The sequence below is a fragment of the Typopeltis vanoorti genome, chromosome 23, assembly GCF_054136105.1.
Source record: "Typopeltis vanoorti isolate ZY-2024b chromosome 23, IOZ_Tvanoo_1.0, whole genome shotgun sequence".
Lineage (NCBI taxonomy): Eukaryota > Metazoa > Arthropoda > Arachnida > Uropygi > Thelyphonidae > Typopeltis > Typopeltis vanoorti.
Window position 1 is genome coordinate 81,126,432 of NC_143571.1, and position 25,722 is coordinate 81,152,153.

A 25,722-nucleotide genomic window follows, 5' to 3' on the forward strand; every position below is an offset into this window, starting at 1 on the left:
CATGTTAATTATATATATATATATATATATATATATAAGTAACAATAAATACTTGTAGATGTATGATAACATTTTTTTCCAAACTTAAAAAAATAACCATTTTACTTTTAATATATGTGAATATTAGTTGTATAATTTCCATTACAAATATTAAAACGCAAATATTGTTGCACATCATTATGTTGTCCTTCTACACATATTAATATGTCTTCACTATACGTTTCTTTAAGGTGCATTTGTAATTAATATACTATTATACTTAATGTTATTATTTTTATTATTACTAGGATTTAGTATTAACTATATATATAGTTGGAAAAATACTTTATGATGAAATATAAATGTATAATGCAGTAAAATACCAAAAAAAAAAAAGAGATTAATTCCATGCTAAAATGCTCAGAGTATTCGAAGAACAAGGAAGTGCTCTATCATGTAGCATACAACTATCTTAATGATATCACCTTATATCAATTTATTATTTAATTTTGCAGCTTTATCTTATAATCAACATACGTAACTTTAATATCTTATATTAGACATGACTTTAATATTATTAAATTGAGAATATAAGATTTAATATAACAATTTTTCAGAAAAAAATATTCACACCTTTTTGTTTGTATAATCATAAAGATTTAAATTTTATGTTTTTAATTTTCCTTGAACTAATTTTTAATTCTTTTCGTTGTCATTATCTTGTCTTGATGTATTCTGCTACTGGCGAAAATATTTGATAAAATGTATACATTTTGATAAGCTACAATGCCAATGGTAAAAACGGTTGTTTAATAAATTTAAAATAATAAACAATATTAAAATTTAATCCTGCTAAAAACTGTTATCCTTTTTATACTAAGGCAATGCCTAGGAGGGATAAAAACCAATTGTATCTGAAACAAAAACACCGTTTTTTGTTTTTAATTTTAAACATTTTCTTGAATTTAAGGGGGGGGGGGAGAATAGTGCTTGCTTAATTGCGGTATGGGTACCAACAACGGCTCTACCTTTCCCTGCATTAATTTCAACCAAAAAAAAAAAAAATACTCAAGCATCTCTAGAAGTGTTATGAACAAGCATGCAAAATGTTTATGAAATTCGGAGAACGAGGCGGTATACACACACACGCACACACGGGTTTCAATGGGTGTCTCGCTAATGCTTGGTAGACTACATCTATTTCAAAACCTTGTCAGAGAAAAAGTAAATGATAACCGATATTATCATTATTACTCAAGACAGACTACAATATTTCTTTAGAATTTAATTGTAATTAGATTCTAAAGAAATTAAAAAAACAAAGAAATTATATATTTCTTTGATAATAATGTACATAAAAAAGTATACTTTTATATATTTTTCTCTCGGCTGTCCGGGAGGGACACAGGATCTGAGATTAAGGCCCAACGAACAAAATTATGGTCAAGTGGATCTCGTAAAAAACAAGTGCTCAAAACTAATGACTAAAATAGCACATAGCTGGTAAAGCTTCAACAGGCTGAGAACCCAGCAAGTATAGGTTAAAATTGAGTGTGTTACTTTGTAACCTGATCAAGTCATCCCTTTGGTGAAGACATTTGTAATAAAGCTTATTAGATTACGCAGATAAGTCACTGGCACTCCAACCAAAATTTCTTTCTTTGTATATTATTATTGTCATTATTATCATTATTATTATTATTATTATTATTATTATTATTATTATGTATATTATTATTATCTCCACATAATCTGCTTATATTAATATATAAGCAGATTATGTGGAGAAGTAATCATAATGGATCTTTATCAAAATCAAACTTCTGTTTTCCATTTACAGTCTTAAATTTATTGCAACGGTATGCTGTTAGTGTGGGATTCGAAGAAGCTGCTGTTATATGAATTGAGCTTACGTGATAAAACCCTTTCCTACCACGAGTCAGTCGATTGTAAGAGATATCTGTTCAATCATGGTTGCCATCATTCGGAGATACAATGCCATTTTGTACATGGCAAATTTCAAAGCATTTTCAAGTATTGCAAGAAGTCCATGCTGAAAAAAAAAAAAAAACTGCCCATACCTCACACTGTTGCTATGTATTGGATTAATATATTTTACACCGGCAGGGGCTACTTACTCATAAGTACCCTCATATCTCAGTCCAGATAAGTGGATTATATAACTGTAAGATTGTTGTAAGACGCCACGGGTATTTAAAGATAATCCACTAAATACATCGATGGCAATTGGTTAGTTAGCAGATTATTGACTTTACTATTACGAGAAAGACTTTAAGTGTACTTTATAATTTAGCTCCAGATATTATTCAAGTAACTCAGATAAGAAGAAGGGGGAGGCCTGTGAGAGTTTCTCATTTTTCTAGCATCACGGATAAAAATATGACACAACAATTTTGTGATGTAGTCTCAATCAACAATATAGTTCGATGATGTGATGGTTTGCTTTCTTTTTGTATACATAAATCAATTTCATTATCATTTTTTAACGTGTAACAAGTGAGGAAATGATTGCAAACAAAGGGTGTTTCTTAGTAGCATTTTTCACAATAATTGAACCAATGTTATTTGTTCCAATTTACTATTAAATTGGTTTAAGTGAAACGACATATTTCAAGAAGTAATTTTTAAATACAAAATTTCCTTTTATTAAATTCCATGAAAAAGGTTTCGCCAATAAAAACTGTTGAAGTTACAGGGAATAAAAAAAAATGCTATGATAATTTTGTCAATTAAAAATACAGCTTAAATTAAATAAATACAGTTTAAAATAAAAACGGTTCAGAACTGAATTTTTGATTGTCAATTCGAGTGAATCCGAAATCGAGTTTCGCCAAGTTTATAACACATCATATAAACACATAAAATTGTGCTCGCTACACATATTTTTTTTTTTTGCTAGATGGGTGAAGCAAGAATGCTTTTCATATTCCCGTTATCTGTAAAGAAAATGTATGGATAGGGTAATATAGGGCTATAAGCTCTGATCATGGCAGGAGGGTAACAGCAATAGCCGCTCCTCAGTTAAAGCTTCATTGGCGCTACAGCATTGCCATCCATTACCCTCCTAGGTACCCATTTTAGTCGCCTCGTACGACATGCATGGGCTACAGTGGAACTATTCTTATCCCAGCCACCACGCCCTGAAGAAAACATCGATTGATTCAGCCAGAGAGGCATGTGGTGGGGTTGTCTGCAAGGATAGAAAAATTAGAATTCCATGGTGAACACAGAAAGCTAAAGAGGCAGCGAAGGAAAAGAAGAAAGAACTTTTGATATTTAAGCATATCAAAAGTTGTTGGCCAATAAGGGTGGTCTGAAAAGTTCTCAGCCTAACAATGAAAAAACGAATTTATAATTTCGAAATTGTTTTTATTTTCCAACATAATCTCTCTTAAGACTAATACATTTATTCCAGCGATGCTCCAGCGCCATTATCTCGTCCCTGTAGTGGTTCTCAGTAAGATCTGCAAAATACCCCTCTACAGCGGCAGTCACCTCTTGATTCGAAGAAAAATGCTGACTAGCGAGGAAGAGTTTTAGTTTTGGGAAAAGATAGAAGTTGGAGCATATCAAAGGTGAAAAGATGAAAAAGATCAAGACTTAGTGAAACTCTCTGGAGATTTCCTATGAAAGTTTTCCATAATATGGTGAGAAGTCTTCATATGCTGAGAAGGCAACACTTAAGAAAAACAAAAGGGACAACAAACCTTTATGACTAACCCCATATCCCACAATTTCAGCATATCTTATCATTATGATCTTAGCTGCTTCTGTTTAGAGTGCATTAATTATTGCATGGTACTGTTATGGTGTCACCCTCGAATCTCTGAAGACATACCAAATGGACAGGGGTGGCAACGTGAACGCTTCCGCTATGACCCCGAGTTGATTGGCTGAATACATGTTAATCCTACTTGCACTCTTTGGCTGACCGACTACAATGACACTGTAAGGTTTATCCGTCCGAGTAAACGAGGGAAAAAAAAATTAGGATTTTTTTTTTCTGTAATGATCATTCTATTAAATAATTATATCATTATAGTCCTTTATAAGGACTGGCTTAAAGGGGCAAAGCAAGAATGCTTTTTATCTTCCCCGTTATCTGTAGAGGACAGGTAGGGATAAGGTGTTATCGAGCTATTGAAGCTCTTATCATGGCAGGAGGGTAACAGCAATAACCGAGCCTCAGTTAAAACTTCATTGGCTACAGCATTGTTATCCATTATCCTCCCGATAAATCATGCTATGAGATTTAGCATATTTCAGATATTTATAAGCATATTTTTATTTGGTTGATTAATTATAGTATAGTAGGGTCTAAAATAAGTAATAATTTACTGTAATTATTTCAGAGTAATATTATAGTTACAGTAGAATTTAATATAAAACATACTCAATATTGAAAAAATATGATAACAATGCTACAGCATTGTTATCCATTATCCTCCCGATAAATCATGCTATGAGATTTAGCGTATTTCAGATATTTATAAGCATATTTTTATTTGGTTGATTAATTATAGTAGGGTCTAAAATAAGTAATACTTTATAAGTAATTATTTACTGTAATTATTTCAGAGTAATATTATAGTTACAGTAGAATTTAATATAAAACATACTCAATACTGAAAAAAATCAGTGAAAAAATATTCCAAAATGAACACACAGTGACACCCATGCTACTTCTAAATAAACAAACACCCAAATCACACTTAAAAGAAAATCATGCGAAAATTTTCTAATTCTAATTCTATCTGTCTATGTAAACATTAGTAGTCGGAGCAGGAAAGTTCAGAATTAGCATTGGTACAAGCATAGAAGGTCAAAATTATATATAAAATTACAGCGTAAAAAATAAATGCAAATAAATAAAATAAAAAAAAAAAGGAAAAAAGAGTTTAATGTGAAATTAAACTTTATTAGATTCGAGAAGTTAAACAATTCTCGGCAAATTTTATTTTTGACTTTGTATTCGTATTTGAAAGTTTCTTTGCATATTAAGTGAATTAAATGATTTAAAACTGAATTGATTTTCAATGGTGATGTAACATAATCACAAATACGTGAGAATTCGATAAAGTATTGGTCTGTAAATAAGTATATTATTATGATAATGATGATGCTTTTATAACAAATATTACTCTTTCATTATTACTCTACGGAGCTCAAAGTTAGAAATAAAAATTAGCAACAAATGTGCCAAACCGATCCAGTTCGAAGCTTTTCATCGATTTCCGCTCCAATTTTGCATCTCTAGAAAGCTGTGATTTTTTTTGTTGAATAAAATTGCTATTTTAGGATGTGCTGACGTAATTGAGAGAGAGAGAGAGAGAAGGGCGAGAGACGTCTGACTCAAGATATGCTTTTTTTTTCTTTTTTAAATTGAAGTAAGTAATGGAACATCTATGCAATTAATTAAATCAAATTATTCAATGAATTCTAGATTTTGACTTTTTTGAGAGATAATTCTTTTTCTTCAAGTGTTCAATAAATTCATTATCTTCCCCGCTTCTATTCTTCAGTAATCCCAATTATATCTTTTTACGAGAAATTTTTCGGGTGTCATTTTTAACTAGTTTGCAGATTTTGCTGTTATTTATTTATTTAACTATATGTTTAGATCAATTTATAAATATTTGGCAGTCTTTTCGGTAGATATATGGCGATAACACGATCTTTACATCTTTGTCGGCTGGATGGTGACCATGAGGTAATAACCCTCTCGGCATATATCAAAAGAGAGACCGTTTCTTTGTCGGCGAATCGGCTTCTTTAGCTGAGTCAACTGGCGAAAGTTTTCTTTTTTTTTTTAAAGTCTTCTGCTGCTGATGATGCTATTTTATTGGCCAAAAATGAGGCTAAACAAATTTATTATAACCACGGCTTATGCCGTGACAGCCTATGATCCAGTATACATCGAACCAAATGACATTTATCTGCTATACGAAGTATTGTGTCCAAATTAGTAAATCCTGGCCAAACAGTAGCTCATTTAAAAGCTTGGTTTTCCTCTAGCTTAATTTCAGATTTGGTGATGATAATAATATTCCAGTACAGTTCAGTTTAAGTGATATATTTTCATGGTCGCTTTTAGGGGAAAAAAAAAAAAAAAAATGTCCAGTGGTTATTTATGTTTAGCTGAATTATGATAGATTTGCCATCATATGATACTATCATCCATTTGTTTGGATTTAGTTTGAAAGCTTTAATATATATATATATATATATATATATCGAGTGCTATCTGTCTATCTATATACAGATATCCGTATATCGACAGCACCCTATAATGCAATTCCCATGTTATCTTTTTGACAACTAATAAGGTACTTCTTCAATAGAATCTATTATGTTAAATTTTTTTAGCATGGCATCATTTTCTGAGCTGGATATTATTACTCCAACTTACTGTCCCACATATAGGCATTATGATCGAGGATTATGATCTGCGTTGTTGGAGAAACTAGTTGTAGTACCGAAAGCAAATAGAGAGAGAGAGAGAGAGAGAGAGAGAGAGAGAGAGAGAGAGATGTTTCACAAACTCTTTCAATCTATAGCCATTGACACAGCCATGATAGCATATCTGATGTTATACCGGATGATATAAAATCTGTATCTTCAGATTACACATATTTTTTTTAATGACCGAAATAATTACCTATTAAAAATAATTTGTGTAACTCAAATGATGATAGTTACAGAGAATATCGTTTATACTGTACATGTGTCCTCAAATGTACATTGTTTTCTAGTAATCACCACGGCAGTTGCTCTTTGTTACACACATGTATTTATGTTTATTTTTGTTAGCAGTTCCACATTACCTACTTATTTTCTTATGCTTCTTATGTTACTGCTATGCACCTCGTTATTTCATCTTAAACTTACCCTCGTTCATGTACATTTTATTGCCTCATGATATTCTTTCGTAATATATAATCCCATGATTACTGTACAGATCGACTCAGGTTTTCAATAAAAATTCAAATATTCTACTACTACTACTACTACTTATAATAATAATAATAATAATAATAATAATAATAATAATAATAATAAACTTTCTCTCTTTGCAGATGTGAAGTGAAGCTGGACAGTGGTCAAGTGTTTGAATGACCAACGTTCTTTACAGGATGATTTTAAAAGATTGAAAAATTGGACTGTGATTTAGAAAGGAAGGCATTATAGATGGATGTAAGTTGAATGGATAGGGTTTAGAATTAATTAGTGGATATATAACAATTTGGATATTTTGATTAACAGGGAACTTGAGTTCAGAAATCGTAACGCTCCATTAAAAAAAGTTTCATAAAAAAACTTTAAATGATTAAATAAAAAATCTTAATTGAAAGAAAATTCACTTATAGGAAGTTATGATACAGTAATACAAATCCTAGTTTATGGATTATGGTGGATTACGGCTTCCAACTTTACTCACCAGTAAATGCCAGGACAAGGGAAGATATTCAGTGTGGAAAGATCGTATCAGAATAATTATGAGAATCGGTTGCAAATATTTAGCTAACTAATAGGAGAAGATATTTAATTAAAGTTCATAGGTTCGTAAGAGGTTCAGTGCACATATATTATCATGCATGTGGAATTTGTGTACTTTGTTCTACGGTATTGTCGAGCATGTTCAAGTGGGTATGATCTCGTGTACGCCACAGTTGGATGACTCAGGAGTAACAATCCGAAAGGTTATAGCTTATGTTAGTATTAAAGTGGACTGGATTGACAACAATTTCTGTCGATTACGTATATTTTGATTCAAACACATTATAGCATCTAAGAATTTATCATAGATACTTGCTAAAAGTCACCTGGTAGTTGTATTGATTGGTTAGGAAAAGTTAGGCTTATGTTGTGGTTATGATTATTTAATATATTTCTTTATATTTTCAGATATAAAACTAAATAAATAATAAGCTTGTTCAAATAATGAATAAGCTTGTATTTTTATAATTGAAAATTGTTGAAAAATAAGAAGATGGAGAAAACGTATTACACATGGAAACGATTATAAACTAAGGAATAGGTTCTACTAACATTGATTTGCCACGCTCGGGAAGACTACATTCTGTCAAACCACTGAGAAAATGATGCTGACATCGTGGCTGCTGCTGCTCTGACAAAAAACAAACAAACAAATAAATAAATAAAAACAAAAAAAGTCCACAAAAGAGTGCATAATCGAACATCTCTAACAGCTAAGAAGGATAATAGATGATTATAGACTTAAACCTTATCGGCCTCTCCTGATTCATGCTCATCTGAAGATGATGCAGACAGAAGACAGACTACAAATATGTGACTTCTTTATTAACAAACGTTAATGCATAATAATACGACCCATCGAAGCCTCCTTTAAATTAAATGGCCAAGTCACATTGAAAAAACAACTAAACCAGCCAGGAGCAATTATGTGCGGCGCGATGTCCTAATCCAACCTAACCAAACCAGATTGCAGGGCAGACCGAAAACAGGTTGGTGGTGGCGATAATTTGGTCTGTTCTCATGCACATCACTGGGTCCTCTCATCTCCATTGAACGCATCCTGACCGCTAATTCTTACCTGGGGTTGTTTCGGACTAGGTATTGGCCTACTTGATGACACTGTAACCCGATGAATTTTTTTCAGCACTACAATTCCTCGTATCATAAGGATCCCATTATGCAAGCATGATTCGAAGAGCATATCCAAACATTACGTGCGCTCCTGGCTGCCTAATTTTCTGATTTAAATCTCATCGACCATTGTGAGATCGTGTAGAACGAAGCATTCGTCTGTCGACGCCCACATCTCGCTGACCTCTGAGAAGTTATTCTGTCCAAAGGACATCTTCCGTGGTCTTGCGGAGCAATTCCAAGATGGGTGCAAGTAGTTATCTCGACCAAATGAGTTCCTACACACTGTATATAGATGATCATAATGTTTAAGCTCACGAGCGTATGCTATTCAGTAATAAAGGGAATAAAAAAATGTATGTTTTGAAATCTTCTATTCAATTCAATTCACTTCTAATCTGTATATTATGAACACAGATCAGTTAAAATTAATATATTAATATTAATTTTCATATTAATATATTAATTAATACCAATTAATATACGAAATAAAAAAATAATATGTCTGTTTGACCAGAGTGTTGATTAACAATGTATAGCTCACCTGAGGAAGAAATTAAAAGTCCTCTAATGACACTCTTAGTTGGTGAAAAATACGAATTTATTATTTTATATCTAACTAGCTCATTTAACACAATACATTTCAATTAACCGAAAAGAAATTAGTATTATCTCAACTGTTTCGTGTTATTTAGTGGGAAATATCTCTTAGATAGTACAATAAAAGGCGACCATTCGTGATAACGCTTTCTGCTGCAGGTTCGTGTGTCTAATTGAGAAACCACGCGACCACTTCCAGCAATTATGGTAATGCGATACTAACTCAATACTGGAAACCTCCCCTCATTTCCTTCCATTTTGCACATGTTTGCTGAGAAATAATGCAACAGACTGCGAGAAAGGGTATGTCCTGATAAAGGACTTTCTAGGAATATTTACTTCTTCCTAAAAGAGCAAGAACTTTATCATTAATTTTCTTAAAACATCTCCACACAAGTGCTACCTAGTTGGTTTCCGGCCTTAATCTCTTAACACTGAGTTATTTAGGTATACATTTGGTGCTCTTTATATATATATATATATATATATATATATATATATATTGACTCAGTTAACATACATAGTTTTATGAAAAAATTGAATGACTAGAACCGAGATTTAAGTAAAAAGGTTTTAATATAAACACACTACTAGTTTCGGCCTGTAACAGTCTTCTTCAATGTTTAGTGTTTTTTCTTTTATAATGTCACCTGAAGAAGGCTGTTACAGGCCGAAACACTAGTAGTGTGTTTATATTAAAACCTTTTTACTTAAATCTCGGTTCTAGTCATTCAATTTTTTCATAAATATATATATATATATATATATATATATATACAGGGTGTTCGGGATAAATTTGACATATTTATAATTAATTATATTTTTCCGTAAGTTACATGTATTAACACACACTTCTCTTCATTTAAAAGTTTGTACCCTTCTTCATTCATATACAAGATGTCAGAAAGGATGGATACCTGGAACCCACCTGAATCATGGAAGAGAATAACTTGTATCATGATGATTCGTGCCCGCCATCAAAATAAGGATATTACGACTGCTGCCCAATGCTCCCTGAATACAGTAAAAACAATCAGGCATGAACTAGAGACTTGCAATGGTGACTACGAGGATGTAGCAAGAAGAAAGATCCCTAGCAGACGATCTGATTGCGTTCGTACAGCAGAATTCCTCGCAAATCTGCAGGAACAGGTGTTGAAGAACCCTGGCATTGGAATTCGGGCTTTGTTCGTGGAGTTGCTAACTGTAGTCAAGCCCTGGATAACAAGGGTAGCCAATGGTAGGCCGTATGTATGGCAGCAGGATTCGGCCCCTTGCCACACCTCTGGGAAAAGTCAAAAATGGTTGTCTGAAAATTTCTACGACTTCACCAGTCCAAATGTTTGGCCTCCAAACTCCCCAGACCTTAACCCCATGGATTATTTTGTATGGGGCGCAGTTGAAAAAGACACCAATCGCACTTCCAGTAATACAAAAGCCCAGTTAATGGATAAAATTAAAACAGTTTTTGCGGCCCTTCCCAGGGAGACTGTAGCATCAGCTTGTTCGAGGTTCCGAAGCAGAATTGAAGCTGTGATCGATGCTAATGGTGGTTATTTTGAGTAAATCTTGTTGATAGTACTGTAATTAACTCTGCCTGTAATTTTTTTTGTCAATTCATTAAATTTAATAGATACAAAGAAGATTTTCTTTTTCCTTACGAAACTGTCAAATTTATCCCGAACACCCTGTACATATATATATATATATTTTTTTTTTTTCAAAATTCATTTTTACTCGGTTGGAATATTATAAAAAAAGGTTTAATGACTATTACAGAGAGAAAATATGACAAGATATATTTAAAAAAGATACTACTAGTTTACTAGTTTCGTTACATGAACATCCTCAGGTATCACAATCAAAGAAGTATATAAAAAAATTACAGAGACTTAAAGTTGTGCTAACAGAACAAGTATAAAAAACAGTAGCGTGTTTGAAAAAAATGCAAGTATGAGTTCCAAACAAATGTGCTGGCGGCCTTCGTCTGAGTTAGCTGAAAAGAGAACGTGGCTAGAGAGAGCGCTAGCTCTAGTCCTGTTATAGGAGATATCTCTACGGTGTTCACCCAAACGTAGAAGGATTGATTTAGCAGTCTGTCCATAGTATGGTTTTCCGCAATCACACAAAATCTTGTATACTCCTGGAAACTGAGTAGGAAGATGTTTCTGTTTATGTTTGCTAAGTAATAACGAAGTTTTGGAAGCGTAGTGAAGCATGTTTTGAAGTTGAATTTCTTGAGAATCTTTGCCAGTTTTGGTGAATATATTAATGCAACTTGCCTTACATCAGCTCTCTTTCACCAAAACTGGCAAAAATTCTCAAGAAATTCAACTTCAAAACATGCTTCACTACGCTTCCAAAACTTCGTTATTACTTAGCAAACATAAACAGAAACATCTTCCTACTCAGTTTCCAGGAGTATACAAGATTTTGTGTGATTGCCAAAAACCATACTATGGACAGACTGCTAAATCAATCCTTCTACGTTTGGGTGAACACCGTAGAGATATCTCCTATAACAGGACTAGAGCTAGCGCTCTCTCTAGCCACGTTCTCTTTTCAGCCGCCAGCACATTGTAAACTGGACTCAAACTGCTAACATCCATGTGTGCTACGATGAACTCGAAAGAAAGATTGTTGAATCTAGGGAAATTTCTCTAGATTCCTCTCATATCAACAACAGCCTGAGTTACAATCTCTCTGACGCACACGTTGCTTCTGTTCAGTACTGGCGCACTCGCGACAGCGCGTAGTATTCGTTTGTTTGGAACTCATACTTGCATTTTTTTCAAACGTGCTACTGTTTTTTATACTTGTTCTGTTAGCACAATTTTAAGTCTCTGTAATTTTTTATATACTTCTTTGATTGTGATACCTGAGGATGTTCACGTAACGAAACTAGTAAACTAGTAGTATGTTTTTTAAATATATCTTGTCATATTTTCTCTCGGTAATAGTCATTAAACCTTTTTTATTATATATGTATATATATATATATATCACCCAGATATTTTAATTTAAAAAAAAAAGTTTTTTAATCATGAACAAATGGCACTATTTTTCAATGTTTTAAGACATATTTTAATACTTCACAATATAAACAGCTTTTAAGAGTTCATTCGTAAATGGCCAGTCTTTGTACGGTCACAAAAATATGGGAACGCTTTTTTTTGTTATAACTCATGTCACGAATTTTTTTGCTTGGGATGGCCGAATACCGAATCTTTCTACCGAAGCAATATTTGAAAAACACGCGAATCCCCAAACAAAACTAAATTGGAGCATCCCTAATATTACTATTCTTTATTTAATCGTCTTTATTCTAATGATCTTCTAAATTTAAAAAAATTAAGAAGAATTAATTTTATCCTAATTATTCTTTTAAATTTAAAAAAAAAATTAAGTAGAATTCATTAATTTATTAGACATTATAAAATAAATATTGTCTAAATATTTGGAAAACTTTAAATTATTTGAAGAAATCTTGCGACACCATTTAGAAATTAACTTAGTAATTCTTCATATATTAGATGTTGTCTTAAGGAGATGCGGTGAGGTTGGAGGGTCGACCGTGAGATGCGGTGATCAATACCCTTGGAGGGTAATGCTGTAGTCAATGAAGTTCTAACTGAGGCTCGGCTATTGCTGTTACCCTCTTGCCATGATCAGAGCTTTAATAATAGCGCAATAACACCTTATCCCTACACTGTCCTCTACAGATAACGGGGAAGATGAAAAGCATTCTTGCTTCGCCCCTTTAAGCCAGTCCTTATCCTTATAAGGACTATAGGGAGATGCGGTGAAGTGATGAGAAAAAGGGGAAAAAGTCATTTTTAGGACTTCCAGGGTAACAAATGGCAATGTTGTAGCCAATGAAGTTTTAACTGAGGCTCGGCTATTGCCGTTACCCAGCCATGACTAGAGCTTTTTAGCTCAATAACACTCCATCCACACAGATTATCTTCATTCAGATGACGGGATAAAGAGTCAAGGACTCAGTCCATCTCCCAGAACTTTAAGAACTGTTACTTTGATATAATTAAGGGCTTTCGTTATCGTTATATATATTTCCTGGCTTAAATATAATTTATTGTCACAATGAGCAAAGATATTCAAGGAAGAATATAGGAAAGAAGTTAATAGGTATTTAGAACAGCAGCACTTTTCTACGATTCTTAAGAAACATGAATCACTGATGTTTTACTTATGGAAATACGATTTTAAACATTTGTCAGCTTGGTTGGCCGAATGGTCAGCATATCCGCTTTCCAACCAACTGGTCAGCATATCCGCTTTCCAACCAACTGGCTGCGGGTTCGAATCCGTCACGGGCATGAATGTTTGGGATTGCTTTTAGGCGGCCTGGTGTGAGACCACCTGGCCATAAAAAATTTAAATAAATAAAAAACAGCCCTCCCAAGATACAATTGTACCATAGGTTTACAAATAAACCTTTCGTCGGTAGGAGTCACAGAAAAAAATTCTCTCACGGAAAAAGCTGAAGTCCAAAGAAAATGGAATGAACATACAGCTATACTAATTTTAGTCACGTGTCTATAAATAATGTATATCATGAAAGTACTCACAAATCACGATCATTCTGCTCATACCGATGCAAAATTCTGGCTTAGTACTCATGCGAAGCACTTTTTTAGGAGAAAATTTTAAAGGCCACAAGCAGTTCTTCCATCTCTTTGCAAATACATTTTACAAGAGGAGAGAGAATTTGTTGAGCTGTCTTTTTACAGACAATTTAAGAGTATACTAGAGAAAAGATTCAGAAAAGAATGACCAAGTTAGTGAGCGCTGTAAGGAATACTCCCTACATTGATAGATGTAGGAAACATTCCTTACAGAGTTTGTTGATAGACGAAGAGGGGATATGATAGAAACATTTAAGTTACTAAAAGGTTTTTATATGATTGATGCAGAGGAAACTCGTTCAGCAGTGGGATTATATAATATTCAATTAATGTTATGTTCTTAGCAAAAATGTGTTCCATATTTGATGCAGCATTTATGAATAATAAGTGGAGGACTTTTCGTCACTAATCGTGCGAATGTACAGTATATTATTGCATGAACATTAAATATTTACAAAACTTGGACGATCTAACAACCAATAAAATCGCAGTTTTGAGTTGAATTATTAGAATCAAATATATTTTTTAGTCCATATCGTGATCAAACCATTGGAGGTTTTAATTTTTCTTTAATTTGTTTCTCAAAATGAGTATATCAAACGTTTTATAAATTCGGAATGCATTTGTCCAAAATTAATCTATTTATTTGTTATTACTCAATATAAGTAATAACCAATTATGAATAAATCTCCTTCCCTTATCATTTAGAATTACTCCAAGAATCTAAGTCAAGATTCATCAATGGGATTGCACTTTACTGGAAAACGTATTTTCTAAAATCGATGGAACTTTTACAAATTATTTTTACTGTAATCTTTTAACTTAAACAGAATTTCACCGCAAAGCAGTATTCACTAATTTCGTTAAGATTCTTTTTATTTATTTAAAAATATATTAATAATTTAATAGTTAAATAAGAGAACTGAAGTTAGAGGAATAAGGGATTGAAATTAAATCAGAAGATTAATTGGATGTTCAAAATACGGTGACAAGTAAGGATCGAAAAAGTTATTATTAATCTTTATAAGTCTCTGATAAGTCCACATCTGGATTATTGTGCTCGTATTTGGTTGCCTGGTTTTCTTGGTGGTCGAGTGGATTCAGAGTTGGGCAACCAAGATGGTTTCCGGCCTGTAGCATGTTCCATGAGAATAGAGTAAAGATTTGTGGGCTACACAAATTAGTAGAAAGAAGGAAGAGAGGTGACATGATAGAAACATTCAAGCTGCTAAAAGGGTTTTATAGAATGGAAGTAAGGGAACGTTTTCCGTATATGTCAGGTGGTGACAGAACAAGTGGTCATCATTGGAAGTTGAGTAAAGTTTGGGTATCAGTTATCTGCATGCAAAATAAAATACAGCAAGTTCTGGTATAGTTCTGAAATAAATCAAACCATCGTATCTGATGTTAAACTTTAATAAATTTGCATATTTAATTTTTAATGTAAAATAAGGCTGTTTGAAAGCAAAACTGTTATACTGGATTATAACACTTGTCATCAAAAGATTTCAAAAATTAATTTACAGTCATTTGGAACAAAACTGAATATTATAATTACTAGTTATAATTGTAATCGGAAGGGATGTACGGTAGAAAAGCATTAAGGGTAGTTAAGGGGCATTACCCCGTATGTGATTAGTTTCACATGTGTGCTTCATAAATTTCTGTTGACATTAACAGCTTAGAAATGTCAGATTGCAAAACAAAATGCTGTAATGATTTGCATCGAAAGCAAACATTTTTCTTCATATTACAATATATCCCCTCCCTCTCCCCCCCCCCAAAAAAAATATATATATTTATTTATTGTTTTATGTGAATTCCATTACAGACACGGTACTTTTAAATCCGGTACTTTTAAACCACTTCAGGCTTGTAACAAACAAAGCGGTGGTTTCACATCCAAAGATAAAAATCATCTGTTATCTAAATACGCAAAACGATCCATGCCACAGCGAGATTAGAACCACAGAGTATTGGTTGACATCTATATTTAACGTATATTATTTAAAAATACAAAAAATTAGCTGAATTAGAAGTAGACCATCACACCTTAAATTTGAACCTTTGATTATTTAGTATAATTTTATTACCTGATACTCTATTATTAAAATCAAAAGCAACTTCCGGTTGGATATTTGAATGAATTAATGCCATCTAGAGAAGCGACAAGGGGCTGTTAGTTGAATTGTTATAACTAAATATAACGCATGAAAATTTCGTTAAAATCTTTTAAAATAGATAATTTTTTTGTATTTTATAAAATAAAAATTATATTTAAACACTTTTTGACTGTTTTAAAGATACTAAAAAGTAAACAGTAGATTCTGAACTAACACCCTAATTTTTTTTATAATATAGGAAATTCCTATAATTTTAGTGCAAATTTTACAAAGGTAGGGAAGAAGAATCGAGATTCAGGGTAACGGATGGTGAATGCTGGCCAATGAAGTTCTAACTGAGACTCGGCATTGTCGTTACAGTTTCGCTCTCTCAGGTTTCGTCCGAAATTTCGCTTCCGGTGAGGGGGGAGCTTACATTTCGGGGGGGGGGTTGCCCTGGGAGAGCACTTTGAGTCTCCGGGGAGGGTGTTCTCCGGCATGGCCCGATGAGGGCCTGTGTCGTTGAATGCTTGTCCCTGTATGAGTGGTTCTGCTCGGTGGTGGTGGAGTCCGCCACTTAGTGGAGCTAACGCTGAGTTGGACGGTCTTTCGGCCACTATGGAGTGGTCTAGGGATCGTCCTAATTTTTAGAGTTGCTTTTACTTAAACATCGGTAATGGATGGCAATGCTGTAGCCAATGAAGCTCTAACTGAGGCTCGGCTATTGCTGTTACCCTCCTGCCATGATTAGAGTTTTAATAGCTCAATAACACCTTCAAACTGTCCTCTACAGATAACGGGGAAGATGAAAAGCATTCTTTTCATATTTTCCAATTAAAATAACCTTCTGTTTGAGGAAAACTAATATTTCGTTATTTAAATTAAGGGGATATTAAATCCCACATTGTTTTAAAACCGAATAAGAAACTCAAGGTTCGGAATCAAAGAGTTTCATGCCGAATTTCTTATTCGGTTTTAAAACAATGTGGGATTTAATATCCCCTTAATTTAAATAATGTTTTACATCGCCGAAATGAAGCCTATTGGCTTATTTCGTTACTGACTGCGGCAAAACTGATCCTCTAAACTTCTTACCCATGCGTGAATGAAAAGTACGAAAGTTGTGTGCTCGGAACCACAACAGAATCGAAGGCATTAACTATAAATACAGAAAATTTCGCCGATCTATGATCTAAATACAGAAAATTGTAACCTATTGCAAATCCTGATAACACATCGGCAACAGATGTGTTACCGATTTGCTATAATAAATGCATCCACCATTAATTATAAAATTAATTTAAATTCAGGTCTAAATAACGTTTTATAATATTAATGTATGCATATAAGAATGTTAAAATATTTGCGGGTTGAAGTATTTCTTTTACTGGAGTGATTAAAGGGGCTTCTTGTAAATTTATCAGCTACTTAGGGTACTGTTGTTTAAGAGAAATATATTTTAAATATTTTATTTCTTGATTTAATGCTGTAATGGATGTGTGATAATTGAAAGCGTTTATAGATTGTATTAAAATAACGCATTTCTTAATATTGTAAGAAGTAAATTGTAAGTAATTCCGATATTTATTAAGTTCATAATAGATTTTAGTTCAAAAATGTTGGCTTAATTTGCTCCGATTAAATTTAGAAAAGATGGATTTTTCTTGTTCGTATTCTATGGAGCAATTTTGCTTATTCGATTATCTATTAGCATCTACAGAGGTAGTTACTGAATTGATCTAAGAATTATATATTGTCTGGTTTCCCTCAATACGCAGTCCACGTATTTTCAGTATAATATAATAACTGCTGAAGTGCTAATTCGAGAGGGGCCAAAAATAAATCTGCAGGGTGACGGCTTACATTTTGAGCCAAAGCCCAAATCCCTGACATAAACATCCGATTTAATCTAGACACAACTGCATGTTTTCCACAAATCACACAAAAAAAATGTGTCACAATAACGTAATTTAAATTTCCGATGACAAACAGGATGTGATTGCTCGAAATTTAAATACCCGATTAATGAAACATTGTCAGGACTGCAACATTATTCCGATCTCTGATTTTTTTTTTGGCGGGGGGACTATCGAAACGCCTGAAATTAAAACAAACCTAATCGCAATAAATATATTGTCATATCCAAAACCTATTCTTGAGTCTGGCATAATAGTTCATAGAAACTTACCTATTCTACTTTCTTCAACTCTTTTCCGTAATCCCGAAAAGCGATTATGGAAAAGGAGTTGAAGAAAATAGAATAGGATAAGTTTTTCTACAACAATGAAATTTTACCGAAAATTTCAAAAAAAATGTTAAAAGACGTAGTTCTGCTTTCTGATCCAGACCATCTCAACTAGGGTTTACTCATTATTCTTCTTTATTGTATTTATCCTTCTTTAAATGACAAACAGAAGACTAATGAAGTATTTCAACTGATATTTCAAAAGCTTTCACTTGAACTAAAATAATCAGCTTACGAAAATTTTAAATAGTCGTTTGTTAATCGGTGAATTGTAAAGATTTTATGTTTCAAACTTATGGTCTCGAACATTTTTCTTTTATATCGCTATAAGATATTTACTTTGAAAAAAATCTTTCTAACAACTTCAGTTAATATAAAATACTTAAAAATGTTAATGATATGTTTTATGCTATTATAATTTGAGTTGTCAGATCATTTTTGTTTAAATTATTATGAAATTGCAATTTACTATCGAAACTGATCAGTTTGAATGATATCCTGAGCTATTATTTGCAGTTTCTATAATTGTGGGCTGCAATAATTCGAACACACATTATATTATTCATAATAAAGTTAACTTAAATGTCTAAGTTAAGTTTAATTATAAAAAATAAAAACAAAATTTATTACAAATCAAAAACAAAAAACATTTATAAATAATTTCTTGCATGATTTAAAAATACAAAATTTAGTAATACACCTCTTTATTTTTTGTATATAACAGCTGAAAAAGTTATTTTTAAGGCAAGCTTTTAGTGAATTCGAACGGTGAATCTAATATCCTTGGAGGGTAATGAATCGCAATGCTGCAGCCAATGAAGTTCTAACTGAGGCTTGGCTATTGCTGTTACCCTCCTGCCATGTTCAGAGCCTTAATAATAGCTCAATAACCTTATCCCTACACTGTCCTCTACAGATAACGGGGAATATGAAAAGCATTCTTGCTTCACCCCTTTAAGCCAGTCCTTATAAGGACTATAAGGAAGCTTTTAATAATCGCTTATTCCTTTTAAAATTTTAGTGGCAAAAGCAATTAGAAAGAAATAAAATAATATTTCATACAAACCAGTAATTATAAAATAATATTTCATACAAACCAGTAATTATAATTTTTTTGTGCATTTGCATTATAATAAATTACAAACTTGTGAAACTTTAATGCCACCAGTTCAGACTGTACTGGCTTACATAATAGAAGTCAGTCACGTTTTGTTCAAGAATTCCTTCGGATTTTTTTAGTTATTGAAAAATGAACTACAGAATCGAATCTGTACCACACTTTAGGAAACACTGATATATGGTACAAAGAGGTTTACTAGAAACAAAAATGTTTCTCTTAATTTTCACAAGTGATATTACATATAGCGCATCATTATGTTGCAATGGCACCTGGTTTGCCAAATGGGTAGCGTTGCTTTGGGTTGGAGAATTTTAAGCATCTAAGGTAGCGTATTATGTCTGAGTGTGCTTTTCTCATGGTGTGACTGTTTAGCAGCACACAAAACTCAAATTTCCTGGAAGAAAAGCCCTGTCACCTCCATGCAACAAGTAGACAGTGTACTACCATCACCACCATCCTCTTTACTGGAGGTCTGAAGTGCTTTGAAAATAGACCATGCTTCTTCTGTCGAATAGAGAAATATCATTATCTAACATTTAGCTCACCCACAATATTTAAATGTACTACAGATGTAAATTTAATTTATATTTGTGCTATATTTACAACTTTTCGTTGGACGGGATTCATATATAAAAAAAGTTAATTTAAAAATGTGTTAAACTATTTTATTATTGTATTAAATTATAGTATAACTATTTTTAATAAATGTAAATAAATGGCTTATGTAAAAGAGTTCAGACTCAGAACATTACAAACAAGTAATAGGAATTTCAAACTTCGCTGTTGGTACTAAACTTCAAACTTCGCTCTGGGGATTTGCAAATGTACATTTTAAGGAGGGGACGATAAGTTCCCAGTGAGGGGCGAAAGGTTCATCTAGGTACTTGGTAATGGTAAACTCTAATGTCTTCTGAAGGATGCACAGTACTCCAACAGTGATTGAACTGTTGTTGAGCCCACTCTATAGTGACATATCGACATATTCAGGATACAACCTGGAAGGGATCTTTAAACGAGCATTTAACTTTTTTTTTTTTTTTACTAATTAGTTCTATTTCTTTTCTTTTACTTTAAAAATATTAATAACTGCAATATTTACATGCAAAAAATTTATCGAATGTGGATAATTTCGAAAGTATTGCATCCTAACTATATATATATATACAATATTTTCTCTAAGTATTCTAATATATACATACGCCTTCATAAAGTACAAAAAATACTACATAAAACATAATTATAATTAATGTTGGGTATATATGAAGGAAAAGACAATATATAAAACAAGATGTAACAGAAAGTTCCCTGTCGCCAGTGCGATAGATATGTACAAATGAAATATTAATATATAAATTATTCGAATAGTTTAAATAAACATCGTCTTTGGGATTTTACAATAATAAAATAAAATAAAAATAAATAGAGAATCGAAATACCACATAAAGGACGCAAGAAATATATTACTTACCTGTAGAAGATCAAATGATATTATCAGATTGAAAATAACCTACAGACATCAATATATACTTTTCAAATGCATTAGTAGGACAATTGGAAATGAAAAAAAAATGAACAATCGGGGGGAGGGTGTCATTCTGTGGATACAACTTGTCAGAAGTAAAGTAGTCATCGATAAATAAATAATAAAATAATAGAACAGATAAATACTTCCAGTTAACTGTGAAATATCATATGAATATTAAAATAAAAATTAATTACAATAATTACATGTTACGAATACTATTAAATTATATTGTCTGCCGTCAAGAGCGACATGAAATAGTAAAATCTCTTAATCCTAATTTAATATATATATAAACGTCTTATCTTCTTGTGAAACTGTGTATATTTTCTGGTCCGTCTTTCTCTCATTTCAAAAAAAAAAAAAAAAGTATATATACAAAAAGAATTAAAAATAAAATCAATAGAAGAAATACTAAATTGAAGTAGACAGAGCCTGTAAAGCAAATGACAAATATACGATATGCTAAACAAACATGAAATTGTAAACCAAAAGAAAAAGAAGACCGGGCAGATGCAATTGTTAGATTAAGAAAAACAGACCGGAACAGATCGAAAAGTCTGTGTCCATGATTAGTACAATGATAAGGATGACGTAAAAATAAGCAATAATTATGAATTAGCAAATATTTCGCATCCTATGTAATGTATCTAATTAGATAAAGATGCAAAAAGATTTCTGCTGAAATGAATATATGAATGACAGCACAGTGATAAAAAAAAAAAAAAAAAACACTGACCAGGCATGCAGTCAGGAATACATATCCATACTTGAAGTAGAAAAAAGTCATTAAAAGTCTGAAATGTGGAAAGGCAGCTGGATTAGATGATATTCGACCAGAAATACTCAAGTATAAAATATTCATCTTACAGTGGATGCACTGCATAGTATAGAGGGCCTGGTCAGAGGGACGAATTCCCGATGATTGGAGTAGAGCTCTCATAGTACCCACATTTAAAAAGGGAAATAAAACTGAATGTGAGAATTACAGAGGTATTTCTCTACTGAGTATTCCAGGTAAGATCTATGCATGTATATTTGAGAAACGATTGAGAAGGACTGTGGAAGAGAAGCTTTTGAAGAACAAGCTGGATTCAGGCCAAATAGAGGCTATCAGGATCAGATCTTCACTTTACGACAAATAGTTGAGAAATCATGGGAATATAACAAAGATCTGTATTTAAGTTTTGTAGATCTGGAAAAAGCATATGATAAGGTGCCAAGAGAGAAGCTATTCAATCCGCTACAACTATATGGTGTCGGTCGGGTATAGCAAGCAAGTCAGCAGTTAGATTTGAAGAAAATACAGGAACATGGTTTAATGTTAAATCTGGTGTGAGACAAGGATGTACATTATCCCCTCTGTTATTCATTATCTATGTGGATCACATTATGAAGGAAAGTGGTATTAAAGCTGATATCAAAATTGGAAATGTTAATCTCAGCTCTTTGCTTTATGCGAATGATATTATACTTTTAAATAGATCTGCTACAAGTCTGCAAGATTCCCTGACAAAATTGAATAACTGTTTTAATAGATATGGTATGAAGGTCAGCATTAAAAAGACAAAGACAATGAAAATAGGCAGAAGCATTGAAAATATTAACTGCATTGTGAATGGAGAACCTGTGGAACAAGTAAAACATTTCAGCTACTTAGGCACGATTTTTACTGAAGATGGTAAATTAATTATGGAAATAGACAACAGAATCAACAAAGCTGGTATGGTGGGAAGTCAACTGAATACATTTATATGGAATAAGAGAGAAATTAGTCACAACACTAAATTAACTGTATAAAAGACGGTGTTCAAACCAGTTTTAACTTATGGATCTGAGAGCTGGGTCAGAAGTAAAACACTTGACCAAAGACTAGAGACCGCTGATATGAGAGTCCTGAGAAAGATTAGAAGCATGAACAGATGGCATCAGTAGCAATGCCATATTAAAAACGAGGATATTAGGATAGAACTTGACATTGTCAGCATTCAGGAATACGTTAGCAGAGCTAATCTCAGGTGGTATGGTCACTTAAACAGAATGGGCGAGGAAAGATTAGCAAAACAAGTGTTCTCTGCCAGGTTGGCAGGAAAAAGACCCAGAGGAAGACTAAGATATAGGTGGATTAATACGGTAAAAAGGGCCTTAAAAGATAGAAATATAAGATCTGACAATGTTGGAGCTTTGACAGGTAATAGATTGATTTGGAGGAAAATTGTAGAGAGGAAGTTAGTAATGATGTAAATTTTTCATGTAGCACTATCATATCCTGTACACCCCTTGAGGGTAAATGTCAGAAATTTGATGACGATGAATATATGAACTCTACAAGTTAATTATTTCAATAGAACTTATGGTCGGAGACTTCCATCTTGACATTTATATAAATATACACCAAAAACTGAAATAATAATTTATATTTGAACATATTGCATTATACTGAAGCCCACGTCAGAAGATGATTTGTAATATCACACCAGAAATATGTAAAATAATGCAATATTCAATGAGAAAACCCTACAAGAAGATCATAATGATAGAATGCAATGAAAATTAAAATTAAGTGAATACTTTTAAATTACCACATTGGCCTTTATTAAATGAAGGTAAAAGTCATATAAAAATGAAAATTTCTGAATTAAAATTTATATATAAATGAAAATCATACAGAAATAACTATTTTTAAAGAGATTCCAAATCAATTTCATTTGACCAGACCAAAGTAATAGTTCTGTGTCATTTTGGAAGGGAAAAAAAAAAAGATTTATTTGCCCTAAATGGTCAGATTTAAACCAAAGTTGAAATGCCTCAACAGATCCTCGTAAGGATTCCAAATAATACATTTTATTAAAAACTTTCAAGTGAGCCAGTTATTTTAAGTTATTATAAAAAGATGGATATACATCATAACGAATCAATATCCGTGCTTACACTTTTCTGCAAACACACACCGAAAAACAAACAAGAACTCTATTCTTCAATATTCTCTGCAGATAGACGTGTAGAGTGGAATGGGCATTATTACGAAGAAAGATTCAATAGATTCAGAATGAAAAAATAAAAATTATTAGAACGGCAGCATCCATATACCCATAAAACAAATGGGGGAAAAAATTGTCACTGGCCCACTCTAAATCATTGAAATTGCTCTTAAGTAATATTTACATTTAATAGAACTTAAAACAGTTCTCACTTCTCAGATCACTCTATCTCGAAAGGTAATTAAGATAAATAAATTAAATCTAGTTTGTTTAAAATTTCTATTAGTAGATTATAATTACTAAATTTCTTTCCAGAATATTTAGTTCAAGTTTAGTACTGAAAAAACACATTTAGCATTTTGAGGTATTTCTGACTTTTTTTCCCCTTGGTTTTCATAAACTTGAGTTCAAAATTCCTAAAAATTTGTTATGCGACAGAGAGATTAAATCTTGCAGTGGAATGCAACGTCTCCATGCCTGATGCGCCTTTTTAAAGAAAAAAATACTAATTTTAAAATATTGATCAGGAGGAGTGGACGAGAGGGTAAAGAAGGTAGTTGGCAACACTTGTTCCTTTTTTCAGTTTATTATTATTATTATTATTTTTTATTTATTTATTTATTTTTTTTTTAATTACATATGAATGTTATGTTCTACACTTTAGGGTATTGAGAATGCAGTTGAGAACCAAATGATAGACGTTTCACTGGAAGGTTAGAGCGGGTGAAGCTAGAAATGTTTAAGCTAAGGGATAAATTGGAGAAATAAATCAAGTGCGGAAAACATGGCAGAAAAAAAAAGATAAAGAAACATAACAATATTAAAAATTCAAATATTAACCATCAAAAAAAAAAAAAAAGAAAAAGAAACAGCGTAAAAAAAAATATATCCAAGTTAAAAACACGTGAAAATTCTGATAAGACTAAAAGTATTGCTGAACAGCAATTGTTTCTGGATAACTGAAGTAAGAGATTTAAAAAAAAATAAAAAATAAAAAAAAAATAATTGAAGACGGAAATTTTTCTGGAGCTTTCGACTGTATATATTTTATTATTTGTTTATTTATTATAATTTTACTTACTTTATTCTGGAGGGATGTACTATATATGTATCATTATAGCCAAATTTGGTTGGATTTTAACTGTAAGAGCAACTGACTTACGAATGTAAAACTAAATAGAAAGAGAATAACAGAAAAAAAAAAAAAAACGGAAAGATTACTTGTTTTATTAACTTGTTATGAAAGCTTCGAGTAACTTGCGATGTGGAAGATCATATTAGAAGATGCGATACATTAGAAAGGGTAGCCAACATATCGGATGAAAACCTACTTCATTAGTGTACTTAAAAGAGCGAGAGATATGAGCAAAGTATATTGAACTTACTTTGTTTAACATTTCTGTTTTCTGAACTTGACATACTCTCAAAGAACGAACATCGGACGAGTGTCGTACGCTATATCTAACATCCCGTCTCGTAGTTGCTATCTCTTTTTTAGTGTTGACATTTAGCTACTGGCTGACGAGAATTTGTTACCAAAGAGAGTTACATTATCAGCAAATCTTCCGCACTCCTTGTTATGCGTGTGTGGGCAGAGGGCGCTCTGAGTAGGTGGAGTCTAGAGTCTATCATTTTCAGGGAACTTAAGGATCTTCCCTGTTAAGCTGTCCGCTGACAGGGGATGGAAGGGGTGAAAGTGAATGGGGAGAAATAATTTCTTAATACCGGCTTTTGAGGCGAATGCTATGAGAAAGAGCCAGCAGGCTCTCATACTTCAGAAATGAGAAACTTGCACGAGGTCGACGTGTTGGTCCGTTGAAGGGGAAGACCCATCATGGAATGCATCGCTTATTTCGCAGGATTAGACGCTTCCGACAT

The 25,722-nt window shown here is 32.5% G+C and overlaps 1 protein-coding gene across 1 annotated transcript in view; it reads right to left on the reverse strand.

Moving 5' to 3' along the window:
- LOC150094031 (Friend leukemia integration 1 transcription factor-like) overlaps positions 1-25,273 on the reverse strand; it is a 124,053-nt gene extending 98,780 nt beyond the window's left edge. Inside the window, exon 1 of the mRNA XM_090412907.1 lies at positions 25,230-25,273. The gene's annotated coding sequence lies outside the window, so the exon portion shown is untranslated. The remainder of the gene's footprint in view (positions 1-25,229) is intronic.
- Positions 25,274-25,722: the final 449 nt, after the last annotated feature.